We start from the raw sequence: 22,505 nt of genomic DNA, 5'->3' as shown, positions 1-22,505 counted from the left end.
GTATAAATCATTAGAAGGTTACAAGAGGAAGAGCTCATCCTGGTAATGTTTTTCTCTTATGTCTCTGCTTCAGCACTGCCATGTTCAAGGAGCTTCCATTACTCTCCCCGCTAGCACTGTGTTTTACAGTGAAATATGTAACAACAGTGTGCTTAATCTATCAGCACCTATCTGATTTGGGAAGCATACAGTCCGCTGCAAATGGAAGCAGCAGAGAAATCTGTCACATTCTTCCATGTAGTCTGGCTGCTTCTATGGCCTGTGAATACAATAGTGGATATGATCTTGTCAGCCTTCATAACCCTTCATTGAGGATCACTTTTTACTTCTGACATAGTTCCATGAAGGAGAGATTCATGGTGGATGAGTCATGAGGAAAAAGAAATCTCCCCCTTGCCCCAAATCTCAGAGGCACTTTAAAGAAAATATATATTGGAAATATGAAATAAATCACTTGCCATTTCATGGAAAGTATTTCTGCAGTTCCAATTTGTTTAGAAGAAGCGGCAGCATGTACTGTGGAAGATTATATACAGCAGAGACCTCCTTTTTCTAGTCTTGCTTATCTTCATACACAGAAGAATGAATCAAGGCGAATGTTTAAGACAGCATATTAAAAAAATACTCTATTTCGCTATTTATACTGAGCTGCTCACTGTATGATATTTTATAATCAAACTGCTCAATAAAACTGTGTAGTTAATACATAATGGATGTTGATTGAGGCAGAAAAATATTCTTGAGGAGAATCAAGTTGTAGACTCATGGAATCCAAAAATATCTTTAAGCATGCTTGTGTTCCTTGGAAAGAGTGAAGTGTGTATTTTGAAAGGTGTGTGTATGCAGAATAATGATCAACATACAGGCATATTAGAAATCTCTGTTGTAGTTTCTTCTCCATAAAGACCCATGGTGTGCACATCTATCTGGGACATATCATGCTTGTCTTCTACAAGACCTTACTTCCCTTGTTGCAGAAATGTTACTAAAAATATGGCAGGTTTATTGAAAAGATAAATTATGTGCATTGTTCTCATAATGGGCATTCCTGATAAACCTCTTCAAAGGTTGCATAACCTCTTAGGTATGTATGTAAAGCAGTGTTTTCATGTTTCACAACTTGCTTGGTTTTTGATTGAAACATTTTGTAGAACAAAACATGTTGGTGACATTTTGTGTGTTTTGCTTAAGGAAAGGTTATATTGCTGTAATAAATATCACTGCTAGGGTACAGTCTTTTTTCTTGACCATTGTTGGTTGCTGTACTTCCTAATACCAATATAATTCTTAGTATTTATTTAGAAATTTTCCTTGGTGATGGAAGCTCTTCATTTATATTATTTGGGGGAAAAACTCTGTTATGGTTATAGTCTGTAAGACTGGTCAGTGTTGCTGACCTCCTCTTACAGTTGTGACTTCAAGTTTGTTGAAGCAGAGCCTTCTTTAATTTATCCAGATTTGACTGTTGAAGTTTATAGGGTGAAACAGATCAGACCAGTGAGAATCAAGGCCTGGAAGGTCGAGTCTCCCAAAGCTGAGATCAGGAGTTTGGAAAGCTTTCTTGGCCCTTGGTGGCTAGAAATATATTATTTCAACAGGCAAAATTTGCTATGAGACACCTAAAGTCCCATTTCTGGGAAGAAAATATGATAAAAATCAGTCAGTAAAGTTCTCTTCTGCATTAGACCCATTCTTCATAGGGGAGCCAACATGGAACGGTGGACTCACCCTCTGGATCTGAAAGTGATGTCAAAACAATAGTAACTGCCTGGAGAAGGACAAAAGAATACTGCAAGGCCCCAGTGATATCATGACTGAAACTAAAATTTGATCTCTGGACTTCGGTTCACATTTCTCATGGGTATTAGCCATGTAACAGCACTATGAGGCAGATATTGTCAGAGTACAAGACAAGACGGAGGTCCTGAGGGTTGGTGGCCCCTCCATTGGTGGCTCCCTCTCTTTTGGGGGGTGGATGACTCTCACCACGAAGAGTGAGGTTCGCAGCTTGGGAGTACATCTGGACCTGGTGCTTACAATGGAAACCCAGGTGGCATCAGTGGTCTGCTCCGCCAATTACCGTCTTTGGCGGATTGCCCAGCTGCGTCCCTATCTTGATGGTGGGGCCCTCACCACTCTGGTCCATGTGCTTGTAATCTCGAGATTAGACCACTGTAATGCGCTCTATGTGGGGTTACCTTTGAGATTGATGCGGAAGCTTCAAATGGTGCAGAATGCAGCAGCCAGATTACTTAGTGGAATGAAAAAATTCTAGCATATCTCTCCCATTCTGGCTGCTTTGCATTGGCTGCCTATTCGTTTCTGCATTGATTTCAAAGTGTTAATGACTTATAAATCCCTAAACCACGGGTGTCCAACTTTTCACCTTCCCTGGGCCACATTAGAAGATGAAAATTTGGTTTGGGCCACACATAAAATAAAATAACAGTAATGATGCCTGATCATCCCCCCAAAACCCCATAGAAAACATAGTTAACATATTAAACTTAATTGGAAATGAATTTAGTGAGATGTTTGACATTGTTTCTCAGCCACCAATGCATCCATATTTGCTTTGATGGAACTTGTTGCAATTCTCAGTGAGTGCTCAAGGTGCTCATCAGATATTTTGGTTCTAGTTTTATTCTTTGTGTGCTTCATCTTTGAAAATAGCTGCACACAAGTGTAGGTGCTTCAAAATAGCGATGACATGAATAAGGCATGATTGTGAAGTGAAGGATACCCAAGCCTACTACTGTTTCTGAGGATGTGCATTTCTGGCTTCTCGGAACCACTTGACTAATGAATAAGCAAGATTCTAGACTTGGATCCAATCCGACAGGTCATCTCTTACATTTTTCAAAGAGAGAAAGAGACTTTAATTCTGAACAACTGTGGGATGATGCTTTCCATTTGTCTGCATTTTACTTTTTTTTTAAAAAAAATATTTTGTTACATTGCCTGCAATGGCTACTTTTTGGAACACAAAGAAGTGTAAAGATGTTCCTTTTGAATTTTTTCACCCACATTTAGGCTATTTAAACATTTTAAAAATCAAGGAATGAAGAAGTAATCAAAAAGCAGCCGGCATTCTAGCAATGACATTCCAGCAAGGTTAAGAAGCCACTATTTTTTTGCATATGTGTTTGTGGTATCACTAGCAAGCAATCAAAGAGAGAGATGCAAGTTTGTTTTTAAGTTACAAAAGTAACTTAAAAACAAACAAAAAACTTTCCATAATACTGCTCTTTCACACCGAGTTCTAGCCCTCCAGTAACAACATCTGTGGTCAAGTGCATTCTGACTTATGGCAACCCTTTTCACTGTTTTCCAGGTAGACAATACTCAGAGGTGGTTTACCCTTCCCTTCTTCTGGGGGTGCCCTGGGACTGTGCAGCTTGCCCAAGGCCACACAGGCTGGCTCTTCTCACAGAAGGCACAGAGACGAACTGAACCCCTACCTTTTCCTAAAGCACTGAGCTACCTAGCCATCCACACCATCCATTTATCCCAAGAGTGGCAAGTTTAGGTTAGAAGAGGCGCAGCAAGGCTAAGGCTGCCTGGGGATTGTGGGTGTTGTACTCTGGAAGAGAAACGTGCCCAAACTCTGAAACCAAGGAGCCAAGTCAGCATCTCTTGAAGGCTCAGCATAGGGGAGGGATGGAGGGAGGGAGGCTGGCAGCCAACCCCACCCCACCCCCCCAGCCACGGCTCACCTGGCAGAGAAGGTCCTGCAGGTGACTGGCGCAGGTGACTGTAGGCGGCCTAGTCGAGATGCCTGCTGATGCTGTAGTAGCGCTCCAAGAGGGCGGAGTCGTGCTGCGTGTCGCAGCAGCTGAGTATTGCATGCAGAAGGTCAGCGGGCACGGCGGCTTGAAGTCCAGGCACTGTGGGTACCCTGATGCCACACACAGCAACAGCAGCGTGTGGAGCAGGGCGGAGGGCAGACTGGGCTGGCGGCAGGGAACCCAGGAGCGTGTCATGCTTCACTTTCCTACCTCAGGGAAAACGCAGCCTGTTGCGTGTGCCAGTCACGGGGAGGACCCTGGTGTGCCCTTGGGCATGATGGCCTCCTGCGGGCGCCGCGGAGTCCTCATTGCTGCACCCGGCTCCCAGGCAGTGTTTGCAGCTGACTCTTCTCCCTCAGCTTTGCGCCTTGGAGGTTCCTCGTGCACTTCACCGAGGGCTCCCCCCCCCGAGGCCGGTCTTGCCAGAAGGAGCGAAAGCAGCTGCCGTGGTTGAGAGAGGTGGGAAGGGAATGCTCTGCTGACCTGGGTGCAATGAGCACGCAGGGGGGCGGCGACAACTTTTTATTCCTCAAGAAAGGGCAAGGAAGATTCAGCGCCGGTCATCCCGCCAACACCCAGGCCGCCCCCTCGCTCTCAGAGGCGCCTCAGCCCCGAAAGCAGGGCAACGAAGCAGATGCTGCGCCTTCCCCCAGCCTTTTCGGGGGGTGTAAATACTCGCTGGAGTGGTGCCCGCCAAGCGGACGGAGCTCCAGGGAAGGAGGCACAGGCTGAAGCGTCGGTCCTCCCGGCAGCTTCCTGGGAGGCTGTGGAGCCTGACCGGCCGTTTGGGCATCCGTACAGGTGGCGCAGCCCTTTCGCCTTGCCGGGTGCAAGTGGTGCTCTGGGGGAAAGTCAGAGTTTTCCTGCCCTAAGCACTGGGCCGCATTACAAGCTCTCCTGGGCCGCATGTGGCCCGCGGGCCACAGGTTGGACAAGCCTGCCCTAAATGGTTTAGGACCTCAATATCTGGCAGAATGCCTTCTCCCACCTAGATCTACTTGAGTCACTCGTCATAGCCCGGAAAGGTGGCTGAGAGGCCTGACATCGATAGAGGCCCGAAAAGAAAGAACAAGAAATTGGGCCTTCTTGGCAGTGGCCCCTCGACTTTGGAACAGCTTGCCGCCAGAGAGCCTCCTGGCACCCTCGCTGGGTGTTTTCACGAGCCAATTAAAAACTTGGCTCTTTAGGCAAGCCTTTCCTCCTGCCAATACTTGAATTACTTTTCTTGGTTTTTGAAGTTCCTCCCATCTTGATTATAATATTATTATCAATTTTAATTGTTGTTTTATCTGTTTGTAATATATTGTGAGCTGCCCTGAGTAGACTCTTGTCTAGAAGGGTGGGATAAAAACACAATAATAAATAAATAAATAAATAAATAAATAAATAAATAAATAAATAAATAAATAAATAAATAAATAAATAAATAAATAAATAAATAAATAAATATTATGGCTTTTGAATTTGTACATGGACTCATCCTGCATGTGTACCATGCACGATATATTTGGAAGCCTTCTCATTTTGATAATCATTTAATTGTTGGAGAGCAATATTTATCCTTTCAACAAAATGTGCAGAAAGAAATCACAACCCACATTTGCTTAGATGTTTCACCTATGGAAGAAAAATATTTGCATTTTACATTAGGTCATGGCTTGCTCTTAAAATAAAATGAGAGCTGTACTGCCATTATTTTGCTAAACAAGTGGTTTATTCCGTATGATGTAGTGCAACGTTTAGTGTTGCAACTGAATTTCACAAATGAATGGCAGCATTAAGAAGCAAGCAGGGTCTGAGAGGATGTCCAGAAATACCCAAACCTCATGTTCTCAAGTCAAATTGCTGTGGTTGAGTATGAAAAGATGCTTCACTCAGTTTCCTCATTAAATCATTATACTGAAGAGCAGTGAAGTGTGGACCAGCCTAGTTTGAACACAATTATTGGCCCACCAAATATTTGAAACTGCAAATATTTAGTTGTATCAAATTGAGGTGGAGAGCTGCAATGTTGCTTATGAGGCATCAGAGACAGGGAAATTTCCTTTTTGGACTACAACTCCCAGAATAACCAAGTAATCATGGTATTCTGGGAAGTGTTGTCTAAAATAGAAACCTTTCTCATCTGATAAATATTAATTCCCTCTGTCATCTAGGAACACTTTCTCTCACTTTTGCAGTCTTCTTTTTTGTCTTTGGGGTGGGGCAGAACTTTGGGGTATATTAAAGCTGACATAATTGACCACTGAATGGAAAACGTCAGTCAGACTCTTTTGAAGAAGACATAGAGAAAGTCAAAGCAGATGGAGGAAGGCAGAGGTTATCTGAAACCAAGTCCTCTAGTTATTAAGCCCAACAAGAATGCCTAACCCAGATGCTTTTATTGGTACCAGGAAATATTGCCTGTTTAGCCCTGCCCTATTGTAATAAGGCGGCTTTCTTCAATCTTGTAGTTTCTTCAGCTAAAGGCCATATTCTCGCCTACAACCATGCCTGGGATTTGACAAAGGTGCTTTTTCCAATCCTAGCAATCTCAGGGGAGAATTTGGTGAAGACACAACAGAAGGCCTTCTTGGTGGCTGCTTTCAGGCTGTGGAACTCCCTGCCAAGGGAGACTAGGCTGGAACTCTCTATTGTCCCAGCAAATGAGGATCTTTCTATTCAGAAAAATCATAGGCAACTGATTGGCTGCTAAGAAACAGGGTTTGTAAATGGTTTGCTGTGCTATTAAATTGTAAATAATTAGTTTAACAGAGGTGTCTTTTAAATGGTTTAAACTCAATTGTGTTTTAATAATGCAATTTTGAAAAGTGTATTTTATTACAATTTATTGTTATTGTTTTAAACATGTTGTGATCCATTTACAGAAATACGCTAAATAAGTAAAGCCAACAAGATATTGTGTCCCAGCTGGAAAGTCCACACTACTTCAAGGTTCACTCTGGACTTGAGCTCTGATAAATCTAATGTGTGACTCCATGACACGGTGGTTAAATTGCAATACTGCAGTCAAGCCTCATGACCAGAGTTTGATCGTGACGACTCAGGTAGTCAGCTCAAGGTAGACTGAACCTTGAGTACCCAGCTCACTGGGGGGGGGGGTGTGAGTGGGAGCAAGTTGATATTTATGTAATTGTGTTGTAAACCACCCAGAGAGTGCTCTAGTACTGTGGGGCAGTATTTTAAGTGAAAACAACAAGAACAACAACATAATATGACAATAACCATATCATGTTTAGAGAGATATCCCATCACCACCAGCAGTTGGTGGTCTTTGTTCATCACTTGTACATGTGGAAGCCTCTTTTCTTGTGGACCTGATTTGCAGATGCTGGAATGTTCTGTACTGTTCATTTTCAATAATTTTCTTTCCTTTGGTACTTCGATAAAAGTCTCTAATTTTTCTTTATGTTCAAAAACCAATTTGGAATTTTTAAATAGGAAAACTGGAGCGACGGCACACACATCTATCTATCTATCTATCTATCTATCTATCTATCTATCTATCTATCTATCTATCTATCTATCTATCTATCTATCTATCTATCTATCTATCTATCTATCTATCTATCTATCTATCTATCTGTCTGTCTGTCTGTCTGTCTGTCTGTCTGTCTGTCTGTCTGTCTGTCTGTCTGTCTATCTATCTATCTATCTATCTATCTATCTATCTATCTATCTATCTATCATCTATCATCTATCATCTATCATCTGTCAGTATTATGTTTATGTAGTGCTTTATTGGCTTTATTTGTAAGCCACTTTAAAGTATTGATAAAGTGGGTATTTTTTAACAAAAAAAGAAGTGTACGATGCATAAATTGTTGTGGCTTTCCCATGGTATTTGTGACAGGCAGTGAGTGCACCCTGCTGTACAGCTACTAGGTGAGAGAAAGGAAAGTATTTGTTTCAAATATATACACAGACATGATCTTAAGTTGAGTTAAGTGCATGTGCTTGTGTACTGAAGGAGCTCCATGCTTTAAACTCCTTCTGTTGTGTCTATATTGCTATATATTTCCCCTGCCCATTTTTTTTCCTACATCAGCTTTTGGCTCAAAGCTAGAGCAACTGGAAGCCAGATGCAGGCAAAGCAAGCACAGAGTTTGGGAAGCAAAAGGAAGTTTAGAATTACATTCTGGAGGATCTAGAATGGCTTCCAGAAATAGTTAATCAGAAAAAGCAATTCATGTCAATTGGAAAGTGTCTCAGTTCTGTCCCTTAGCTTTGAACTAGTAGAGTGAAGCTGTGCTCATGTGTTGTTGACTGGCTTGTAGGAATCTTTTCTACCTTCTCACTCACAAGCTTCCAAGGAAAAATGGTGGCCCATCATGGTGGATGCTTTGTCAGAGCAGAAGATTTTGTTCTTCCTTGATGGATGTGTTTTTGAGAAAGGACTTTCCTGGCCTATCTATCTACTGCTACTTCAGGGCACTGGTTTTCTTGATAGCTGGTTTTAAAATATCTCTGACCATGATCCAGTTTTACATCATCACATAAGTGCAGAAGGAAAAGTCAATGATGATGGGAAACCAGAGGTGAAAATGTGGACGACAACGGACAGAAAATACTAGAAGGTTAAATGATTACCCAGTAGGGAGAATTCCTCCATCTTCTTTCCAGAAGTTATAATTAATACAGAAATAGTGTGATTTAGAGATCTAGGTAAAAGATAGTGAGATGCATCACAGCAGTAAGTGGTGGGTAGAGAAGCAATGCATTTCCTTTGCTGAAACATCTTTTATTATCTAGCTTTTATCTTCACTGCCAGTTTCTAAATTCCAACTTGATTTGCAGGAAATACAAGGGTGAAAGATACTTGGATCGTGTCTGTAACATTTAACAGCCATAGTTTTGCTTAATACACTAAAAACAAGCATATCCCTATGTTATGTAATTTCACACTCTTATTTCCATATTTTTAATGTACATTTGCTGAGTATTAGTTATGCTGATAGCAATCTTGCCATCAAAAGATATGCCAAAACTCAATTTGCCCTAGTTAGAACCACTGCCATTGCTATATCAATGTTCGGATGATTTTATTCATATTTAAAACAATTACCCATTATAGGGAAGGCACTCATGATGGGAAATCTTTATTTTGTAAATATTATACACTAGAATTAATAAATACATCATTGCTCCTGCTACCTGGCAGCACTGTAAGTGGCAAAATGTTCTTGAGGTTGTGTGCCTATAGAAGATGGTCAGTTAATTGCCAAAGGCCCATAAAAGTGAGACCACATTGGTGGGAAAGTGAAGGACCTTTTAAATAGGCCATAAGCATCTCTTGCCATGTGGTACCATAAACCACCTTTTAAAAAAAGATTAGAAATGGATTTTTAGTTTTGGTCTTTACAATGTTTAACTTTTGGGGGGGGGATCTTGCAGCCCCCAGAGTGTCCTGGGGCAGAAACGTGGGTTTCTAAAGTTGCCCCTCCCAACTTGACCAAATAGCTTTTGGAAAGGATTAGACAAATATAACATAAATTCAATCAATAATTAGTAACCATGATAGCTAAAGGGAGTTTCTGGGTTCAGGGGCAATAGATTCTAATTGTGCTAAGGGGAAGCCATGGTTCTATGCTCATGAGCCTTTTGGATTTAACAGAGGCGGCTAGCTAGCTTCTGTCATAAGATATAACTCCCGATCTGTGGATCAAATTTCATGTGAAAGGAATGAACTTACTTCTTTCTGTTACAGCATTTTGCTTCCAGGCATGCAGATTCATTCAAAGCAGGACCAAACTTCCAAAGGGAGCCCCTGTTTACTGCCCAGTGATCAATGACAAAACAAAAGCAAGCTAATTTGAACCATCTGGGCTAGCATAATCAAACATCACTGTAGGGAGTTCAACTTCTAGTGATATGCTAACAGCATCATATAGTTTGATCCTAGATGGAACATTGATCTGATCCAGCAGGATTGCCTTCTTTTCTTAAGCTGCCGCTAGCACTGGAAAAGATATAGAAAGAGAAGTTTAGGTATTGGGAATCTTGGTCTGAACTGGATAGTTGGTTGGCTTGGGCTGTACTTTGCCTGCTTCTGCTCCATTTCATTTAACTTGCTTGAGGTTCATGCATGGCTCATCTTTGTCTTTTTGCCCAAAGATTTAAGGTCTTAAATGGTATTGTGTCAGGTCAAGCCTCTGGAACAGACATGTGACAGCAGAAAAGGTCTGGCAATAAGTGAACATTGGCCTAATCTTGCTACTTTTTTTCTCCATCAATACATTTTCAGTCGCTAAGCAAAGCTGAACAGTATGAGTAATATGTAGACACCCCTGAGGCCTGATTAAGTGACAGAAAAGGAGAGCTAGAGAGAGCAAGAGAGAGAGAGAGAGAGAGAGCACCAAAAACATTGTTATTTCCTGTCCTAGCCCTGCCTGGATTTTGAACACTCTACTCCTATCCACTTCAAATCTTGTCCTTTTTGAGTCAGACATTGGACCAGTGGCAGTGCTTTTGTTCAATCCCACTCTGCCTTAAAATTGTTGAGTGAGTTACTTGGAGATGTTAGAACAACAGCCTCAAACTTGCCTTTTCATATACATTTACAGTGGTGCCTCGCTTAACTATTGCCTCGTTAAATGACAAAACCACTATACGATGACTGTTTTATGATCGCTTTTGCGATTGCAAAAAGATGTTTTAATAGGCAAAATTCAGCTCCCGACGATCGGTTCCCTGTTTTGGGAACTGATTTTTCACTAGACAATGTTTTTAAAACAGCTGATCGGTGGCTTCAGAATGGCCACCCGCTGTGTAAAATGGCTCCCCACTGTGTTTTTGGACGGATTCCTTGCTTTATAGGCACCAAAAATGGCTGCCCCTATGGAGGATCTTCACTGGACAGTGAGTTTTCAGACCAGTGGAATGCATTGAACGGGTTTTCAATGCATTTCGATGGGATTTTTTATTTCGCTTAACGAGGATTTCGCTCTACAGTGATTTCGCTGGAACGGATTATTCTCATTAAGTGAGGCACCACTGTATTGTAACATAAATACATTGCTCATATACATTCATGGATGACAGCAGCGTAGATTTATTTCATATGTGAAAACTGCAGGGCAGATCAAATAGTACAGAGAGAACTTTCATATTGCTGAACCTCCAAATGGAGCCAGTTCCTGAATCATTTCTGAGACTGTGGGAGACACAGAGTGCTCTGTCATATATAGAGATGATGTATGAGGCGCTGCATGTGTATGTCAGTGAGACAGTGCATCTGTGCCTGTGTTTGGGTGCTCTGTGTTGTGTGCTTACTTGGCTCGTTCTTTAGTAATTCGTGAGACATCTTAGTCTTTTCCAGAAAGTCAGCATGAAAATAAAATAAAATAAAATAAAATGATAGGCTTAACCTGAACATTTGGGGAAGCGGCAAAGCTAGCCTTGCCCCCTTCCACTGTGACATGAAGAGTGGTAACCGAACAAAACAGCATCCTCTACACATGCGACAGCCTCTTCATATGATCAGAAACAGATTTTTCATGGCCTGTTGAAATTGTGCTTTGCAGATTGTTACTCTCCACTGAAGAGAGTAGTGAGGGAGAGGCTGCTTTTCCTCATCTGTCCAAGCTACAGATATACAGTGGACCCTTGACTTACAGACGGCTTGACTTACAGACTTTTTGAGTTGCAGACTTCTCTGGCCGCAAAATTTAGGTTTGACTTGCAGACTGAGATTTGACTTACAGACCAGAAAAAAACCAAAATGGAACAAAAACGGCCTGTTACAGGATTAATCGGTTTTCAATGCACTGTAGGTCAATGGAGACTTGACTTACAGACTTTTTGACTTGAGAACCGCCTTCCAATACGGATTAAGTTCTCAAGTCAAGACCCCACTGTAAACCTTTTCTTGTTTTATCTTCATATGTGAGGACAAGAAGCCATGAAATGGTTCTCTGTACCCAGTGGAAGGGTGAGATACCTTCTGGTGCTTGTAGGGGGAGAAGCGAATGAGAAGAGATTTTACTTTTGCAGAACTAGCACAAAAATGTCTCAGTGCAAAAAATGCAAATTGCTTGGTATGAGGGCGGCTGTAGCTTTGTTGAATGGACTTCAAAGGAGTAGAATTACCAATGAGTTTGTTTACATCTGTTTTAACAAAGTCATTCTGTGCTTGCTGTGTATGTCTGTGCTTCTCAAAGGGCAAGGACCCTGGTTTTGCACAGACACAATGGCCCTCCTTATCTTCTCTTGTCCTCAGGAGATAAGGAATCTTGTAGGGATTGAACCTTCCTAGTCAAGACAGCTTAAATCAATAAGAACAATGTAGTGAGTATTCTTTTTATACCTGGTTAAGGCTAAGCATATGGTGAATGTTCAGTAGAGATTGTATCTGGTGATTATTAAAACTTAGCCTCCCTCCAATCACTGCTGCTGAGAAAGCCTTCCTGCAGGAGGAAACTTTTTGGACTTTTCTAATGGTGAAATTCTCTCTGACTCATATGATTTGTTTAATCATCTCCAGTCAATCAGTCCTCTCTGTTCTGTTTTCCCCACACTCATATCAATTCCTATGCATTTTTGAATCAACATACGATAGATTTGCCTCTTCAGCCATTTCTGGAACACCTGAGATAGGCCAATTACTAATTTAACACTACAGAGATCAATTTTAAAATACTTCTATTTTAAGATGTCATTTTATTGGGTGTCTTGAACATATTCCAAACCTAAAAATAAATTATAACAATTTTAAATAGTCTTACATGGAATGTTGTCTATTTCATTTGATGAGTTTGTGGTAGACAGTACTGTTTACTCTGCCTAATATGATGAAGATCTAGATTTTGACTATCAAAATGCAACTTGAGCCTGAAAGTCCTTTCAGTTTTCCGGGGTAATGAACATTGACTGCAATACTGAGAATGACTTGTGCCATCTGTGTGAAGAATGCTAGTTGATATTTTAACAATGTTTGACGCCCTGGCTGTTTTGCTGCATTTTACGAAGATATGTTCAGTCTGGCTGGAGTTTTCTGCATCAACCTAGAATTTAGGAACCTGTTTGTCTTCTTTCATATTGTGTGAAGAACACTCTCATTTTGTATAAACAAGCCAACTACAGATTTTTTAAAAAAATGTTTGACCTTGCTTACTATTGAGTGCAAGGACACATGGAGATAATGGTTGTGTTTTCCAATATACTTACCCATCCTTGTAGTCAGATCAATATTTAAGTAGCAGTTGTGCAAGGAAGACTAGCAGATAACTTACCCTGGGAGAGCATTAGAGATTGCTGCCTTTCTTTCTTTCTTTCTTTCTTTCTTTCTTTCTTTCTTTCTTTCTTTCTTTCTTTCTTTCTTTCTTTCTTTCTTTCTTTCTTTCTTTCTTTCTTTCTTTCTTTCTTTCTTTCTTTCTTTCTTTCTTTCTTTCTTTCTTTCTTTCTTTCTTTCTTTCTTTCTCTGTCCGTCCATCTGTCTGTCCATCCGTCCGTCTGTCTGTCTGTATCCTGCCTGCCTGCCTTTCTTTCTTCTGCTAAGCCAAGTCATTTTTTTGGTACAGACATGAGGCTCTGTTGTCTGACCACTCCAGTGTTTAGCAAATGAGTGTTCGTCAGCATTTGCCTGCGGAAGCCACTCCAGTCACCTTCTGTCAAGAGCAGCAATTTATCAAAAGCATTTAGTCTGTGACAGATTTGACTATTATACAAAAAGCATACAACTCGAGCTATACTATTATTACTGCTAAGTGCTGCAGCCAGAAACCGAATTCTTCACCAGCAGGACTAGGTGAGCTTACCTGCACTTGACAAGCTTTATAGCAACCAGATCGACAAGCACAGTGCATATAGCTTTGTTGCTGGTTTTTACAGAATTAACAGACATGTCTTCAACTTATCATGAAGGTTCCAAGGGGAGGAAAATAGAGCAGTACTCTCCCCAATGTAATGCTCTCCAGATTTATCGAATGTAAAGCTATAGGATGCTGCCTATACTGAACCTTTGGCCTAGTGATTTCAAGATTTATCTACTGCGGCTGATAATATGTTTATAGGGAGCAGTCACCGATTTTATGCTCCTCAATAACAAAAGCATTATTTCCAAAAAGAAAAAGAAAAAAGTCAACTGCGGTCAACTTTTTCTGCATAGGATCAGTGATTTTTTTAACATCAGCAGCATTATCTAAGACTTGTATTTTGCTAATTTTTACGCAAAGCCCTTGTATTCTGCACAAAATACAGGTGTGCTTTTTGTACAAAAAATCAACTTTAAAATGACCCAGGCAGTGAAGAGTGCACAAAAACTCTTGGAATTGCATCCATTGGGGAAAAATGCTTGAAATGTTTAATTCTTACTTGCATGAATAAGTGAAGATTTACCTTCCTAAATCTGAACTGATTGACACGACCTTTCTATGGCATGAGGTTGGATTCTGTCCTAGTCAACGTTCCCTCTAATTTTCTTTCCTGGTGCATGGGAGCCGTGTTCTCTGCATGGGGGGGGGGGGGTAGGCAGGGCTTCATTTGAAACTAGAAGTAAACAAACTGGCTGCCACTGCCCTTGTACAGCCTCGATGGAGTTCTGGGTGAGCGCGTCCATGCATAGCTGAAAAAGAACATTGGCCGTAGCTGTACCTGGAAATGCTAGAGATGGGACCTGGGACCTTCTCTATGTAAAGCATGTGTTGCTGCTTAGAACCATGTTAGCTGGCCATGATGGGATCTGTCCAGCATGTCTGGAGGGCACCGGTTTGGGGAAGTTTAATGTTGTTAGCCAATGAATATTTAAGAGCCAATGGTTTCATCAAATTCTATTCAGATTAATAAAGAGAATCCAGGACAACTGTTAAAACAGTTGTTACTGGTGGTTCATGCCCCCTGCATGAAACAGGAAGAATGGGCAGAGACGTATCACTAGTGGTGACAGGTTTCTTTGCCAGTTACTTTCACTCTCCTTTAAAGTTTATACTACACGCATAATTATTTTTAAAAAAAGATTCCGGTAATTCTGGAAGTAGAAAAGAACATTTATATGATGTTGTTGATTATGATTTTTATTACTTTATTTTACTGGCCATTCATCCATTCTAAAATCATTAAAATATCTGGCCATCGACTGAACCTATTGCAAAGTATGCATACCTGTTGTATTATAATTTAATTGAATAATTGTACTTATTCAGCTTTGTTTGGGGGAGGGGAACCTAGTTAAGAAGTGTGTTTTAATAATCTAGGAGCCTAGCAACTGGCCATATTAGGAGCTGTAATAATAATAATAATAATAATAATAATAATAATAATAATAATAATAATAATAATAATAATAATAATAATAATAATAATAATAATAATAATAATAATAATAATAATAATAATAATGGACTTTCTCAGTCTGCTGCCCAGTAGGTAACTGTTGGTGGAGGAATGCTGTTCTCTCTTCTTTATATTTAACCTGAACTGCTTATGTTTTCAAATAGAGGAATACAATCTTGAAAAGATGGCTACATGGCCACCGTACTGGCATTTCTGCCACTCTTGTCAAAATATTCTGTGGGAACAACATTTAACTTGTAGATTTGTTGATGAGATTTGGACTGTACCTTGTTTTCGTTGGTATCTGTCATGACTTCATTGTAGTCTATGCCCCTCAACATATAATGTGAAGATTTGGTGTTAACTGCCCTAAATATTCCCATATTTCCCACTACTTGGCAAAAATTATCTGATACATTTAGTAATTATTCTGTAGTGCTTCTGATGTGAACAAAGAAAGAAAGAAAATTTCACCATTATTTCACACATAGCTTTTCTCTTAATGGATTTGGTGTGGAGAGGTCTGTTAGCACCATTAATGCTTGGCCAAAGATATTGCTATTTTCTTTGCTTCTGATGAATTTGAACATGTGTATGCTAATGTACTTAAACAGTACAGCCAATTGAATGTCTTTTTTGGAAGCTTAAATAGCAGGGTACACATGCTGATTTCTCTACACATGTTAGCAACAGATTCTGCATAGCAACACTCAACAGCTGTGTATACTGCATATCTCAAAGTGGTTCAAAGTATAATTTAGTTGTCAAAAGAACATAATAAAGTGTGAGACTCCCTGTTTGATGTCTATCTTTATCTACAGGGAAATTCTACATATGTTGCCCAAATAGTCATGGCAGTGGATTACCCGAACATGTACCTTTAATGTTGGACTGCAGCTGCCATCAGCCAAAGACACTTTATCCAGTAGTGAGGAATCTTGGGAATTGTAGTCCAATGATATCTGGATTGCCACACACTCTCCATTCCTAGGGTGCATTAAAAGGGCCTGTCTTGTCATCTGTCAAATACGGAGGTGTCTCAGAATGGAGAGAGGACCATTGAGAAGGCCACATTTTTTGACTGTAATATCTTTGATGTTTGAAGTGGATAGATAGGAGCAGTTTCACTCTAAAGAGTGAACTTGGCCTTGAAATTCATTTAACTTTTGGAATGTAGTGAGTGCTGGTCCTCGACATAAAATTTTGGCAAAGTCATGCAAATACTGTATCAGTGGCATTTAATTTCAGGCAATTAACTGTTTGGCAAAACAATGCTTGTTATATTAATTTAGACTAGAGATGGGAGCAAATTTTAAAAATGACTATTTGTTTTGATCCATTATTCATCAAGGTTAACGGATCAACGAATACGAATATACAAATATTTTTTGACAAATCGATCCGTCAATGTGTCTGCACTTTAAATGGCTATAACATTGGCCCCCAACTGCCTAGAGACACCAAATTTGCAGGGAAGCTTCCTCAGATGCTTTTATACAAGGCCTGAAAGTTTGGTGAACATTGGATCATGGATCCCCAAGTTATACAGTCACAAAGAGGACCCACAGGAAAGCTCCCTCCAGGTACTTAGAGAATCCTGAAACAAAACAGAGCTTCCTGTGTCTTTCCGCAACATTTCTGCCAATTTTGGTGAAGATCTGATATCGGAGATCTGAGTTATTCACCCACAAATTGGATCCCCCCAGGAGAGTTTACCACATGGCACAGAAGCCCACAGGCAACTGATCTGCTGATCAGAAGCCTATAGGCAACCACCTCCGACACACAGCCAGCCACCCCAACAAACTACCCCCATACCCCTTCCTTTCCCTACCTTTGCCCCCACCCCACTCCCACTGGCACCCCCTTACCTTAATAGCTGCTGCTGAGGTCTCCATCAGGCCTCCACAGCCACGGCATGTACAAAAGGAGACTGGTTGCCCTTTGCAAAGATGGGGGCTGTGACTTCATTTAGGGTAGGGAAGCTGCAGCTGCCATTTTTGCAAAGGGCAGCCTGGATTCCCTTATGGAACATGTGTGGCTGTGAGGCCAGAAGACCTTGGCAGCAGCAATTAAGAGGGTATCAGTGGGGGTAGCATGGGGTTGCGTGGGGTCTAAGGTAGGGAAAGGAAGGGGGTGGAGGGGTAGGCTGTGGTATTGAGTGGCTGTGTGGGGTGGTGGCTGCCTTTCTGCCACCACCCCACCACCATTTCTGTAGGCAGAATGGTTTTGAATTGTTTTGTTTTTTTAACGCGGACAAATAAAAATGGGTAAATATTTGTCCCTTCATATTTGTGGGGGTCTCTGGAACCCACAAATAGAGGTTGATTAATATTTAACGAATCGGCTATATTCGTTGGAAAAACCAATCCATTTTTATATTCGTCCCCATCTCTGATATAGACTATTTCACACGTACTGGGTTTTATAGTGAAAGAAAAATCTACATCTCTTGCTGTTTTGTCCTACCACCTGTGTGCAAATTTGGTTACCATTTCTTACATAAATAGAGATGGGCATGAACTGCTGGTTCATTTATGAGGCAAACAGATGTTTGGCACTTCAAAGCCTTGCCTCCTCCACCAGGAGCCCACTTGGAAGCAGCACCCCGGCTTCTCTGCCCTGCCTCCTTCATGTGCTGCCTCCGAGTGAGAAGTGTTGCCACACTGCAATATAATAGGGTTTCCAAGGTAATTGAGATATTTAAGGAGTGGTTTATGAGATCCACACTCACAGTGAAATTCCATGGCTGAGCAAACCCAGGACTCCTGAGACCTAGTCTGTCACTCTATCCACTACATCACACTGAATTCAATGGTGATTACTCTCTCGTAATAAATTGTAGGTTCTCAGCCTAAAGCAATCTCTAAGGTGTTTATGAATAGATATGGGCATGGCCCCCCCAAAGGCTGGGTGACTACATACTGGGGCAATAATAAGACTGAGAGAAGGGCCTCCTGGAAGAGCTTAAAAACCGGATGGAGTTGGATGTCATCAGCACACTGGTAGTACCAGATCACAACATTCTGGATGGCCTCTTTCAGGTTTTTCATGTATATGTGACATTGTATGGTCATGCCAGACTAATCTGATCTCTCTTTTTTGATAGAGTTACAGGCTTGATAGATGAAGGAAACACTGTGAATGTAGCATATCTTGATTTCAGTAAGGCCTTTGACAAAGTTCCCCATAATATTCTTGCAAGGAAGCTAGTAAAATGTGGGCTAGACAGTGCTACTGTTGGGTGGATTTGTAATTGATTGAATCACCAAAACCAAAGGTTGCTCACCAATGGCTTCTCTTCATCCTGGAGAGAGGTAACTAGTGGGTTGCCTCAGGGTTCTGTTCTGGGCCCTGTGCTGTTCAGCATATTTATCAATGGCTTGGATAAAGGTATAGAGAGTATGCTGATTAAATTTGCAGATGATACCAAATTGGGAGGGGTTGCTAATTCCCCAGAGGACAGGTTTAAAATTCAAAATGACCCTGACAGATTAGAGACCTGGGCCAAAACTAACAAAATTAATTTCAACAGGGAGAAATGTAAGGTCCTACACCTATGCAGAAAAAATGAACTGCACGGATATAGAATGGAAGACACCTGGCTAGACAACAGTACCTGTGAAAGGGATCTAGGAATCTTGGTAAACCACAAACATGAATCAGCAGTGTGATGCAACTGCCAAGAAAGCCAATGCAATTCTTGAGTGCATCAATAGGAGTGTAGTGTCTAGATCAAGGGAAATGATAGTACCACTCTATCCTGCTTTGGTCAGACCTCACCTGGAGTATTGTGTCCGTTTCTGGGCACCTCAATTCAAGAAGGAGGTTGACAACCTGGAACATTTCTAGAGGAGGGCGACCAAAATGGTGAAAGGTCTGGAAGCTTGTGAGACCAGAGGCGAGGGGATTGAAGCCCTCGCTGGAGTGTCGTCCTCCTCTAAGAAAGAGCAAGAGACACAGACAGATTCAGCAACTTCCCTCGTCATGACAGTGCAGCAGGGAGTAGACACCCGGGATCTAGAATGAGGTATGGCAAAGATGTCTTTGGCAACTCAAACCGGGACTGAGAGGGCGGGAACAGAGGAAAGGGGCAGGCTGTTGGTGGAGGCGGGAAATGTGGATATAAAAGGGAAGAGAGACGAGATACCAGGGGGTTGGGAATTAATTTGGGTTGAAGATCCCTGGACAGGGAGATGTGAAAAGGTGTGAGTGCCTCGGGAGGAGGCAGATTACCAAAGGAGACGAGGCTTGCCTCCTAAACCCTCTTACTGGGGGGAGTCAGAAGCAAGAGAGTGGAGGAGAAGGTTAAGGGAGGAAAAGGAAGCAGTGGAGAGGGAAGAACGTGAGAGGAGAGCATGGCGTCTGGAGGAGGCTCACCGGATCCTGAGATCCATTCTCCGAGGGAGCTGACCCCTTTGACTTGGAGGGGAGAGACGAGGAAACTCTTCCATTAATTGACACTGGTCTAGATTCTCAGGACCATGAGGACACTAACTCTTTTATCAAAGGCCCCTGGTATGAATCTGGTTATAACCCATTTTTGCAAGATTTGTGGACACCCTCGTTTGACCCATTGGCAGTGAGAGACAAAGTGACAGACAGGTTTGATGTTACCAACCCAATATTTAATGTTCCAATAAATCCAAGTTCTGAGTTTACAAAAAGAGAGCATCCCGTGTTTGTGTCCGACCAACCTGAGGCCATATTTGAACCTTCACAAAGCTATGTCCTATGAGGAGCAGCTTAGGGAGCTGGGAATGTTTAGCCTTACAAAAAGAAGGTTAAGAGGGGACATGATAGCCATGTTTAAATGTCTGAAGGGGTGTCATGTCGGGGAAGGGACAGGTTTGTTTTCCATGGCTCCATACACTAGGACGAAGAGCAATCGTTTCAAACTATAGGAAAAAAGATTCCACATGAATCTCAGGAAGAATTTCCTGACAGTCAGAGCTGGTCAGCAGTGGAATAGGCTGCCTCGGAGTGTGGTGGAGTCTCCTTCCTTGGAGGTTTTTAAGCAGAGGCTGGATGGCCGTCTGGCGGGAGTGCTTTGATGGAGTTCCTGCATGGCAGGGGGTTGGGCTTGATGGCCCCTGTGGTCTCTTCCAACTATGATTATATAGTTTATAAATGAAGCCAAGGCCAAAAAATATTAATAGAAAACAATGCAACAATTAGTACACTTAATTTGCATAATATGGAAGTCCACACTATTTTGCATAATATAGACATTTGCATACGATGTGGATGAGATTTCCTTAGGGCATGGCAACCAAGGACATAGAAGAGAAATAGCTGATGCAGTGCCCTCTCCCAACCTAGGTCTCAGTTTCAGAAAGTAAACCCTCTTTCGGTTCAGTGAAAATACTCTTAGAATGTAGATGTTTTCTAGATTCACTGATGGCAGGAGAGATTGCTACTCGCTGTGATGACACCAGCTATCATAATGCTTTGCAGCACATTTGGGGGAAAACAAAGTGCTTTTAATGTACACAGTAGTGAATAGCCCCTCTATGTTCTGTTGGATTTAATTTTATGTACTGTATGTGAGGATGGGTTTGATTACACCCTTATGTAAGTTTGGAAGAGTTCAATTACAATAACAGTGTGTATCCTTTCACTTGCTTGTTTTTACCATGTCTCATTAATACTCCCTAAGGGGGTTCAAACACACACAATGCCTGATCATTTTGGGAGGGCTCAGCCCACTCAACCCTAGTCTCATAGGGTCTGAAACACTCTACCACCACCCCTGTTCTGGGGTCCCTGGCTGTTGAATGGTTCGCAGGAGAATATAAGAGGTATGTCCACCTGCATGCACAGTTCTTCTCCAAAAGCATGCATGGTCTTGTGGGGTCAATGTCCTGGTTTTCACTTTTTCTGTGCTTTATTGTCTTAATTGGGATTTTTTAAAAACTAGATTTAGTGATCATGTTGTTGTTAAACTCTTCAGTCATTCATGGCTGAAGATTTCATTCATTAGAAATGCAAGCTATAGACGATTCAGATAGATAAATTATATATAAATTTGGTAAAACAACTCTATGTAGACTTAACAGCACTTCCTACCAAATAAATCCATAGATATTACCTGGTAGTAACTCAGAGAGAGAGGGGTGGGTGGGTTTAACGTGTTCATAAATATTTATAACTACTCACTGGTATCTCAATATACGAAATATTTTTTTTTTAATTTTCACTGAATCCATACCATTTTAATGCTTTCCAGGCAAGGAATGGTTTCGGTACTAGGTAAAGGTAAAGGTTCCCCCTGACAATTTTTGTCTAGTCATGTTCGACTCTAGGGGGCGGTGCTCATCCCCGTTTCCAAGTCATAGAGCCAGCGTTTGTCCAAAGACAATCTTCCGTGGTCACGTGGCCAGTGCGACTTAGACACTGAATGCTGTTACCTTCCCACCGAGGTGGTCCCTATTTCTCTACTTGCATTTGCATGCTTTCGAACCGCTAGGTTGGCGGGAGCTGGGACAAGCGATGGGCGCTCACTCCGTCGCGTGGATTCGATCTTACGACTGCTTGGTCTTCTGACCCTGCAGCACAGGCTTCTGCAGTTTAGCCCGCAGCACCACCACATCCCTCGGCACTAGAACCAGAATTAAACAGACAGGGAAGGAGGATGCTTTTTGTTTCTCCTTTGCCAAGTTATTTTATTTTCACAACAGTACGTAATCAAAATAATTGAAATAAGAAAAGTTATCTGTGAAAACAACAGTATTTATGTGTGTGTTTAGTTAAAGGATCTTTGTTTATTGCTTCTTGAATTGAAAGAAAGAAAGAAAGAAAGAAAGAAAGAAAGAAAGAAAGAAAGAAAGAAAGAAAGAAAGAAAGAAAGAAAGACTCTTTCTTGATGGAAAGCTTCCCAGAGCAGTTTACATAAGATCAGTAACAAACAAACAAAACTGTCACTGCCTACTAGCTAAAAAAACATCACACACACACACACACACACACACACACAGAGAGAGAGAGAGAGAGAGAGAGAGAGAGAGAGAGAGAGAGAGGGGGGGTAATGGGGAAACAAAAGGCTAGTCATCCGTTCTTAATTATCAAGTTTTCATAATGGTCCTCTTGAAAGGAATCTATTCCAGAAGAAAAAGCCAAACAGAGCTGGTTTTCAAGTTGAACCAATGGAAGGGAGCCTGCTTAACACCACTCTCTGTGTGGTAGACAGGAAGACCTTCTGTTGCTGAATGACACATGAAGGGGAGAAGCTGTCCCTGCTTTTATTCCCATTTCCACTTAACCCATGTACACATAATCAGAGCTGGGAAAAGTTTTCCCCCTGGTTGATGGATGCTGGGAACGTTAATCCAGAAAATAGACTTTTCTAATTTCTGCATGCATCTCTTAATTGCACGTTCCCCATTAGGGATGTGGAGGATGTGCCCTCTTATTTTCACGGAGATTCCAACTTCTGTAAGAATTGAATTC

At 41.5% G+C, this 22,505-nt stretch overlaps 1 protein-coding gene and 1 long non-coding RNA gene across 17 annotated transcripts in view; both read left to right on the top strand.

Moving 5' to 3' along the window:
- The window catches only part of ZNF385D (zinc finger protein 385D), a 528,097-nt gene that overhangs the window by 292,996 nt on the left and 212,596 nt on the right, over positions 1 to 22,505 (top strand). The window lies entirely within an intron of this gene.
- Positions 16,970 to 22,338, top strand: LOC144583470 (uncharacterized). The gene is made up of 2 exons (XR_013537243.1): positions 16,970 to 21,308; positions 21,662 to 22,338. It is a non-coding gene; the product is annotated as an uncharacterized LOC144583470 (long non-coding RNA).

Source organism: Pogona vitticeps, chromosome 6 (assembly GCF_051106095.1).
Source record: "Pogona vitticeps strain Pit_001003342236 chromosome 6, PviZW2.1, whole genome shotgun sequence".
NCBI classification, from domain to species: domain Eukaryota; kingdom Metazoa; phylum Chordata; class Lepidosauria; order Squamata; family Agamidae; genus Pogona; species Pogona vitticeps.
This window is presented reverse-complemented; position numbering and strand designations above follow the sequence as displayed.